The sequence below is a fragment of the Oryctolagus cuniculus genome, chromosome 15 (genome assembly GCF_051225735.1).
Source record: "Oryctolagus cuniculus isolate XC-2025 breed Fujian yellow rabbit chromosome 15, ASM5122573v1, whole genome shotgun sequence".
NCBI classification, from domain to species: domain Eukaryota; kingdom Metazoa; phylum Chordata; class Mammalia; order Lagomorpha; family Leporidae; genus Oryctolagus; species Oryctolagus cuniculus.
Window position 1 is genome coordinate 13,157,117 of NC_142881.1, and position 8,622 is coordinate 13,165,738.

Here is an 8,622-nt window from a genome sequence, read left to right on the forward strand (position 1 = left end):
TAATTAAGCTAAGGGAGAGGCATAAATGAGGTGGGTGGACACACAAAGGACAGGTGATGGGGTGACCTTGCCAGCCCCACATTCAGCAGGCAGCAGGGACCCCACGTGCCCAAGTACAGGTGAGGAAGCCCAGCCTCGCCCTGAGACCACACGGAGATTCGCAGAGCCCTCACCTGGGGTGCACTGAGCCGGCTTCCACCACACCAGAGCTCCTGTCTGTGCAAATTCCTTCCCTCCAGGATGAAAAGCTGGCTTCGTCTTAATATACCCAGCCCAGGCCCATCCTTGAACTATTTGGAGACCTTTGAAGCTCCAACGGAAACGCTGTTTTTCAAACCTTCACTAGCTAAAATCTCACTGAAATTCCAGTTTTAGAAGAAATAATAAAGATAATTTTCCTTGGCCTATGCTAAACCCTACATGCATTGCTTTATGGTTTTTTTTTTAAAGATTTATTTATTTATGTGAAAGTCAGAGTTACAGAGAAAGAAGGAGAGAGAGAGAGAGAGAGAGAGAGAGAGAGAGAGAGAATGTTCCACTCCTCATGGCAACGACCAGCACTGGGCCAGACTGAAGCCAGAAGCCAGGACCTTCATCCAGGTCTCCCACGAGGGTGGCAGGGGCCCAACACTTGGGGCATGTTCCGATGCTTTTCTCCCATGCCATTAGCAGGAAGCTGGATCAGAAATGGAGCAGCCAGAACCCGAGCCAGTACCTCTATGGGATGCTGGTGTTGCAGGCAGCAGCTTTAACTGCTATGCCACAATGCCAGCTCCTACATTTATTGTTTTGAGAAGAGTTTTGTAGTTGTTAATTTTGTGTTTTTGTAGTTTTTAATTTTGTGCGTTTGAAAGAGAGAGAACTCTTATCTGCTGGTCCACTCCCCAAATACCTACAATGGCTTGAGCTGGGCCAGGCTGAAGCCAAGGGCCAGGAACTCACTCCAGGTCTGCCCCATGGGTGGCAGGGACCCAAATGTTTGACCACCACCACTGCCTCCCAGGCCGCACATTAGCAGGAAGCTGGGATGGGAAGCAGAGTGCCCACCTAAACTCGGGCAGTCTGAGATGTGACGTGAGCGCCCCAAGTGGTGTCTTAACCACCAGGCCAAGCACGCACCCTCATTTTTAATTTTTGCAACAACCCTGAGAGGGAGAGTGAAACGGATGCTCTGGGAGAAGGTAAGTAACTTGACCATGTCATTCAGCTAAGAAGCTTCAAACCCAGGTGGCTCTGTCCTTAGAGCTGAAACCTGGAAGCGAGGGTCTGACTTACACAAAGCTCTGGGCAACTGGATGCTGTGTATGGGCTGGGGGTGTCTTGGCCGAGTGGCTGCGGGATGGCACTGTGGCTTTGGTCACATGGCTGTCCTTTTTGGCAAGGCAAGCTGGAAACATTTGCAGGTTGGATGCTGTGCTGTTAGGGGTTATTTCCCACACTGCAAGGGGGGAGGGGGACAGATGGGCCATGAGTTTATTGCTGGAGTTTGGAGTGGTACACGGTGGGTGAGGGGTTATTATAACCTTCTCTCTTCTTCTGGACATGTTTGAAATTCTCCATGAAATGTTTTCCAAAACAGGTAAGTTCGGAATATGTTCCAGGACACATGCTGTCACCTCCACATCCCTTAGAGTTTCACAGAGACTGTCACTGTGTGTAGCGGCTTCTAGAATTTGGATCATCAAAGCTGGGGTCCCCGCTATACCTACCTGGCCAACTGGGCCCCTTCCGGGACCCCCACCCGCACAGACCCTCAGAGCACGCGCCTTCAGCCCTCCAGGGTCCTCCAGCTGCCAGCAGGAATGGGGGGGAGGACGTGACGACCCCCAGGGGCAGCCCGGGAAGCAGCCCCGCGCTGCACCAGGCTGGGACCTAGCTGGGCGATTCCGGTTCCCAGATCGCTTCTCCGGTCGCCGTCGGTGGCGTCTTCCCCTGGTGCGGGCTGGCTGGAGCCACCAGTCTCCGCGGCGCGTGCTCGCGGGGTTTGCGAGGGAAAGAAGCCATTGCACACGAAGGCAGGTGGGTGGCACCGGGGGACAACCCCTAAGGTTCCTAAGACGTAGGCACGGGGTGGGGGCAGACCCGAGGGCGCGCTAGTGCTGGGTGGGGGGTGGAGGCAACTCTGAAATCCAGGTGCCTACGCTGCCCTTCACCTCGGAACCTAGATCTGGGTTTGCACCCCGGCCCCGCGCGCCTTCTCAACCACAGCGGGGGTTACCCGGCATCAGAGGTCTCCCACCTGGGCGGGCCGGGCCGGCTGCTGGAGAACGCGGTGGCCTCGGAAATCCCTGGTGACCCTCGGGGGCAGAAGCCGACGGCCACCGTGCGAGGTGCGAGCGCGGGCCGGGGGCAGGGGCGCGGGGGTGGGCGGTGCGACCCGCGGCTGAACCCGGAGCCCCGAGGGCGAGGTGTGAGCTTGGCCTCCTTCCGCCAGGGGTCGCCCAGCCCAGCGCGGCCAGAGTGCGGGGCCGGGCGCGGCGGCTGCCTAGCGGCGCACAGGGCACGGGCTGAGGCCCCACCCCAGAGCTCCCGCCGACTGGCGTCGGGGCGCCCTCGGCTAGCCCCGCAGGAGGGCCCGGGTTAGGCCCGGCCATGCGAGCCCTGGGCTCGACCTGGGTATTGGCAGAGATGCGGCAAAGGCTGGGGACAGGGCCTGGCACCTCGTGCGCGCCCGTTCCGTATTTGCTGACTCGGGAGCTCAGGGACGGCCCTAGGGGACAGCCTGCTCGCAAAACCCAAGTCCAAGTCCACTTTCCAAGGTCTCGGCGGTTGTCGACCTCTTAGTTACTGCCCCGCCACGAGTGGGCCCGGACACGAGGCAGGGTCTCCCTTGGCCTCCCGTCGCCCCCCGGGGACCCAGCGGCTTCTTTTAGAGATTCCAGGTGACGGCTGAGCCGAGCGGCGAGAGAGGGGAAAGGAAGCAGGTGCAGGGTAGGGAGTCTTTCCCAAGTCCTGAGTCGGGTCTCCCGGCCAGAGCGGTGCCGGCTGGGGTGGGGGCGGGGGGGGATCCATCTGATCTGGAACTGCAGAGGGGACCGGACGCCGAAAGAAGAGAGGTCTCAGGAGGCCCCCGGAGCCAGTTGGTTACGTGGAGATGCGCGCCACGCCCACGCGGATCCCAGGGCGCGTCCGTGGAGAGAATGAGGTCCGCGTGAGACCCCGAGCCTGAAGCGTGCGCTCCCCAGGGTCCACACTCGGGCTCGGGGCCCACGGCCCTGCCCCTGCTCTTACCAGCTCCGTGAGCCTCAGGAAGTAACCAAACCTCTCTGGGACTGCCCTGCTCTGCGAATCCAGGGTCTAAACACGTACTGTCTGGTTGTAAAGATGAAACGGGATGGGGGGGGGGGGGGGTGTGCCCGGCTCTGAATTCGGGGCAGCGCACGGCAAGGCTGGATCCCCGGCAGCTGTTAGGCCCTAACAGGTGAAGTTGGGCAGAGTCTAAGGCCAGGCAGAAGAAAACCCAGAAACAATGAGGGGTCGCCAGCACTCTTCCCTCAGGGCCGAGGACACTCACGCAGACGGGAGGCTGGGACGCCCACCCTAAGGATGACCCCTGTCCTGCCGCAGAAGCCATGGCGACCCCGCCTGAGCACGTGCACCGTGCGGACCTGATCTCATTCTCACATGCCTGAAAACAAACAAGGAAACGTGCACAGAGAGGCCAAGGAACCGACGCCGGTTCCCGCAGCCGGAGCGGGCCCAGGCTGGATCCCCAGTCCTCCTATCCATCCAGCTCAGCCGCCGAGGCCTGGGACAAACCATCCGGCCTCTCTGCCTCCTAAGCCCCGGGCTGGCTGGAAAATGGAGCAGTCTCCCAGCACCCAACCGAACCGGGGGAAGGAGAGTCAGGCTGCGGGCTCCGAGCCGCCCCCACAGGGGGTCAGGACTCCAGGCAAATTTACGCCTCCTCGGTGGCAGTGGACTGGCTCACTAGGGACCGTGTGCACCTCTTCATCCCAGGGTTTGAGGACGGGCCGGCCCTGCCACTCGCTTCCTGTCTTCTCCGGGAAGCCCAGGCGCCGGTGGAAGTGCCCCGGGGAGCTGGTGTTCCTTGAGGAATGAGCATCCCAGCCCCAGAAGTCTTCGTGTGCACAAACCTCTCCGCGCGCACGGACCAGCGTTCCTGGCCGCCCCGTAGTTCCCAAGTCTCCAGCCCCCTCCCTGATGGCCCCGGCAACCAGGGCTTGGGTGCCGGAGTCAAGAAGGGTGCAGACGCCGTTGGGGCCCTGGCTCCGGCAGCCCTGGCCCTGGGTGCTCCTTGGGCAAGTGAATGAGGAGGGAGGAGAAACGCATGGAGCACGGCGCGATTGCCCGCCGGAGGCCACCAGGCAGGCAGGGCTACCGGCCAGGAAAGGAGAAAAGGCTCGTCTCGGGCAGCCGAGGGGCGAGATTGGCCGTGGCCGCGCAGGGCAGTTTCGGCGCCGGATACCAGGGGGCAGTGCAGCGCAGCGAATGCACCGGGTCCAGCTGGCCGCCCAGCGAGGCGAGTCCGCTGAATCCCCGCCGCCCCTCCACCGCGCTGCCCAGGTCCCCCCAGAGCGCCCCTGGCCCCAGAAGCCCCCTTGCCCTGTGGCAAACTAAAGGGGGCCCAATACCCCCCTCCCCGGGGTCCGCGCTCGGAGCGGGCGGTGAAGACAGCTACCACCCGCTGGGGTTTCGCCCACTGGCTTGGCCCTAGAGCTGCGGAAGCTGGGGTGGCGGGGGCGCCCTGTCGGGTTGTCGCAGGCCGTGCGCGCAAGCGTGGGGTTCCACAAAGTTGGGGCGTGGGGAGCCTGCCTCAGCCTGGGCTGGAACCCATGGAAACACGCACGCTGCCTTCGAGAGCAAAAGAAAAGCGCTCGAGGTGGGCCGCCTGCGTTGAATCGCTTTCCGGATGCAACGTAGAAACCGATCGGAGGAGAGGTGGGATGGAAGGCGGAGACCACTCCCGGCCAAGAAGGAGCCGTCCCAGGAGGACAGGTGGAGGTAGGGGGCTGACTTCTCGCGCTAGGGCGAAGCCCCAGACCCACCCCATTTCCGGAATCGATGACTTTGGTAAACGCTTTCTTTCCAGCCTAGAGGAGGCTGCGCCCACGTTCACAGTGGACAGACGGGACTCAGTGACGGCGTGCGGGGATTCCCATCCAAGGGGCCTGTGAGGTCCACTCGGCCACGGGCCCGGTGGTGGGGGAGAGGCCGGGCCGGCCCTGCTCTGGGCCGAGCGTGAACCCAACGCCCGACAGGATTCTCTTGGAAGGCTCGTCCTCCTTTGGCTGGGATTTTTGGTTTTGTTTCTTTTCTTTTTTTTTTTTTTTTCTTAATAGCCTCTTTGCAATAAATAAAATAAAAAGGCAGCTGCCTGTCGGCGTTTGAATGCGAGTGGCTGTTTGTTCTCTGAAGAATTCACACTTTTACAATTGCTTTCCGTGAGCGCAGGGGAAGAACTTAGAAGCCACCGTTATGTAATTTGAAACCATCAATAGCCCCTCTTTAAGGCCGGCTTTATTGTGGGAAGTCAAGGTAATGATTTTGTCGCTGTCTAATTTCATCCCAATGTACCACTAGCTTTTACAGCCTTTCAAAGGTAAGTGAAAGGCGGCGATCGGGGGCCCTTTCTGCGGCTGATTAACAGTTTAAACTGGTTTTCTCACCCTGTCACAACTAGTGGGCAGACAAACATGGTTTCTGCGGAGACATTAGCAAGTCTGTAAATAGATCATTTTTTAAAAACCCGGGCAATTCGGAGCTCCTCTGGCAAAAATAAAACACAGGTCCCCAAGGTGTGTGTGTGTGTGTGTGTGTATGTGTCTTCCAAGAAGGGGTGGCTACAAAGGACTCCTCAAGAGCTGCTTTTGGCCCGGCTATTAGGATGAGGAGGAGGAGGACGACGACGATTATTGTCATAATCTTAGGAGAAAGTGCACAGCAAGCTGAGGACACAGACGGAAATCAATGGCTGGACGGCGCCGCCTGGACTGCGCAGTTGTCGGACACGTCCTCGCTGAATCGCTGGCGCAGAACCATCCACAGCGAAATCGTCCAAGGCAAGGCTTGTGCAGAAGAAAATGCTTGTCGCGGACACGGGGGCCGCAACCCTGGAAAAAGACTGGAACGAAGACGAACTAGGCACCTACACGGCGAGACCGGTCCCTCCCCCTTTCCGTGCCGCGGAGAAATGAATAAACATTAAACACAGACGCCGAATGGCCTGCTAGACTCTTCTTAAAAATTAGCCCCGGCCCGGCCCCACCGGAAGCTTTTTCACGCGGACGAAGCCGCCTTTCCCTGACGGAACAGACACCCCTAGCTCTCGGCCCCGGGCGCGCACGCAGGCCCATCAGCCCAGCTCCCTGGGTGGCCGAAGGTTACCTTTGGGTGCAGGCGCCGCCCTTCTCCGAGGGGAGGGGCGGCTCCCCCCGGAGCCAAGCGAAGGAGAAATCCTAAGTAGCGGTGGGTGACACTGTCCAGAGGCCCGGCCTGGCGCCCACCTCCACGAGGTGATGGGGAGGTGACACCGCAGGGCCTGGACGCACCTAGAAGCCTAGACGCCTCGGGGGCCACCACGGCGGCTGCTGGGCGTTCCTGTCGGGTCCCCAGGGAGTTCGGGGAGTTGGGGGTTCCCTCCCGCGCCTGTGGGCTCGGTAGGGGTGCGGCGGTCCGGTGGTCCGCGCCCGTCTTCATTTCTCCGGGCCCTGGAATGCCAGGGGAGGTCGCCGGGAGGACGCGACCCTAGCTTCGGGCCGGGGCTCGGCGCTCGCAGCCGTCGGCGTGCGGGAAGTGGAGGCGCGCAGGCCGCCCCCGGTCTCGGCTCGGCTCCCGGGCTCCACGTGCGGGTCCGCGCCAAGAGTCGCGAGAGCTCCGTGACCTGGGGCCGGGGCCGGGGCCGGGGGCCAGGACCGAGGGGGCTGGCGACACCCGCGCCCTCGCCTTTCGCTGGGCCGCCTACAAGAAGCAGAGAGCAGAGAGCGGGACTCGCATCCGCACTCGCTCCCGGCCGGGCCCGCAATGCTCGGGGAGGCCCCGGGTGGCGCTGTCTCCTCCCCTCCTGCAAACGCCACCGCCAGAAACGCGACCACTCCACCCAACCTGGCGAGGCACGGGTCCTGGGCTTCGCCTGCCGCGCTCCGGACCCGCAGGGACAGGCGCGCGCAGTGCACGGGCTCCGCGGCTCCTGCCTCCCGGAGTGGCCCACACTGGCTGGGGAGCAGCGACGCCAAGGTCGGCTTTCGGGGCCAGTGGCGAGAACACGTCTCGGCTGCGGGGCGCGCGGCCCCTCTGCCCTGAGACCCAGCCAGGACCCGCCCCACCTCTGCGGGTCCCTCACCCGGCTCCGTTCTCGGCCTTCCGCAGAGCCTCTGCTTCCCGGGCTCTCCACCCTCCGGCTTCTGCCTCCCTGCCTGGTCCCCGCCCCTGCTCCTCTGCGCTTTGTCGCTGAGAGCGCCAGAACAGCCCCCCAACATGTAGGCAAGGCAGCCCGTCGCTTCTAGAAGGCAAACGGACACGGGGTGGCTTTGGAGCGACTTCCTCAGGGAGGCTCAAAAACTTCCAAAAAGTCTTAAGTCGGGAGGCAGCTGGCTGTGTTTAGCACCTCTGCAGAGTTGGAAAGACCTCCCCCTCAGACACCCCTAGCCCAGGGTCCTGAGCCCATTGCACGGATGGAGGACGTGCAGAGGGAGGTACCCCCAACTGCTACAAACTGCTTTTTCTCGTGTGGTGGATTTGGGTCTTCGGAATGAGGTTTCCCCCTCCTGTTTTCCCTTCTTTAATTTCTGGACGTTTTCTTGGGCGGTTCAAGCAACAAGAGCAAGAGAGGGCACAGATAGTCCCACACCTTTCAACAGAGTGAAACCGCATCTTGGAATTACGGCCACCGAACTATCAAAATGAAACTGTGTTTGTGAAAGTCTGTAACCTTAGCTATGTAATTGGAAGCATTCCTGAGAAAGGATATTGCACAGGTGAACGCGACTTTACAATTGCCTCCACATTTTTAATATTTTTCAAAATTGTCAAGAGGACTTTTCCTGAATGCATCGGGGGCGACTGTATCAGCTTGGAAAGTTCGCTGGTAACCTTAGTCATCCCAAGGCTACAGTTGTCAGAAATTGCCTCTAAAGTGTATATTAAAGTGATGGGAATTTGTTTCTTTTAGAAAAAAAAAAATAGCCTCCGAAGTTGCAAGCTTTTTACCTTTACCAAATACACTTCCCTAAAACTGGAAACTACTTCCCATGAACTTTTTCCATCACGTTTCTGGGACTCTTAAAAGGTGGGGAGGGCTGGCACGCAACCTACAGAAACGTCAGTTTTCCTGCTGGGTTCTCTGAGCTGGGTATTTCTCTGTGCGCCCTTATTCTTGTTTAAACAAAAGTTCTCTCCCTTCCTGGAGAAGTCTGCTTTGTGGCAAGTCAGGCACCGTTACCAGCGTAGGCACCCATGGGTGTGGGGCTGTTAGGACTTGGCATGTGGGATCACTGCACCTGTTTTGAGCTTCCTGGAAAGGTGAGGTAGAAGCAAATGCTCCTCATCAGGTACATGGCGGCTGAAGATAAACCAGCCAGCCCCTCCCTATATGTAAGCAGGCTGGTATTGAAGAGGAGGCACTAAGACGGGACCTGTCCCGTGCACCTAGGCCTCTGCGAA